General features: G+C 39.9%; 1 protein-coding gene across 1 annotated transcript in view; it reads left to right on the forward strand.

The window, feature by feature from the left end:
• The window catches only part of LOC101853418 (membrane-associated guanylate kinase, WW and PDZ domain-containing protein 1), a gene marked incomplete at its 3' end in the record, with an annotated part of 101998 nt that overhangs the window by 25280 nt on the left and 75534 nt on the right, over positions 1 to 1184 (forward strand).

Here is a 1184-nt window from a genome sequence, read left to right on the forward strand (position 1 = left end):
CTCTTTGTCAACCAAATCCCGGCTCCAGTTGTATTTTGAGCTGGACTTATACTACTTATATATGTACCCATTTAAATTCTTTTTAAAATTTAAAGAAGGTTTGGGAACCCAGATTATATTTTAATCAACCGGTTTACTCCAGCCCGGTACTGTACATGTAGTAGTTTTTAGTTCAGGGACATCGTAAGAATTACACGTCTGCAAAAGGTCCTGTCTTAAAAATGATTACTCTTTGTGAGAACCGATTCGGCTGAAAGAGAGGGTCATATTATTATACTGTATGCCATTTTGTAAGACGGGTTGAGATACCCATTTTTAAATTTGTTCTTATGTAGTATCAATAGACTATTTGCGTATCTTCCTGAGCAGGTCTCACATATCAGTCTCTGCAAAGCCCGTTTCAGAATTACACTATCAGGCTGTACAGGTTTCGACGAACATTGAGATTCGTTACATGTAGTCGTCTTTCTTTCTGTCGTTTCTGAAGGGCTAGGGAAAATTCGTTTTTAACGGTACCCGGGGAAGCTTTTTTTTTTTTTTACATCCAGCAATAGCAAATCTGACCCAAGAAAATCGAATCTTAGCCCATTCAGGGAAGAAAAAAAATCAGACCACAATGACTACGTCGTTGTTTTACAAAATCTGTTTAATCGAACTTGTGAGCACTCCACTTAAGTGCTTGTCTTGGCCTGCTCCTATACTGTCATCGATAGGGTCTGTTTCGGCTCCCTTTTGTCTTCCGACAGCCGACAGATCTCCTGTTGATTCTCTCCTTGGCTATGTACAGCTCTCGCGTGGCTATCTCAGGTATCGGTATCGTGTGTGGTGGTGGTGGCGGCACCGCTGATGACATTTTGAGCTTCTTTGTTCTGAGGACTGGAGGAGCTGATTCGATTAGCTTGTTTCTTTAATAAGCGTAGGTTAGTGTCATTTCTCTTTCGATCCAGGTTTATGTATTATGTGTGTTTTTGCTTTGGTTTGGATATGAGTGTGTGTGTCTGTGTTTTGTAGTTTGGTAAATTTTTACTTTTAGACCCACACACAGATGCACTGTTTTGAGGGCTATACTGCCATAATTTTTGCTGCTGGACACATATATGGCCACTAAAGCTCTTGCAAATCAATTGTGTTCAAGTTAATATTAATCCAAATTGCCAAATCATCAAACCATACTGAAATGCAGG

This window comes from Aplysia californica, unplaced genomic scaffold (assembly GCF_000002075.1).
Source record: "Aplysia californica isolate F4 #8 unplaced genomic scaffold, AplCal3.0 scaffold00954, whole genome shotgun sequence".
Classification (NCBI taxonomy): Eukaryota; Metazoa; Mollusca; class Gastropoda; order Aplysiida; family Aplysiidae; genus Aplysia; species Aplysia californica.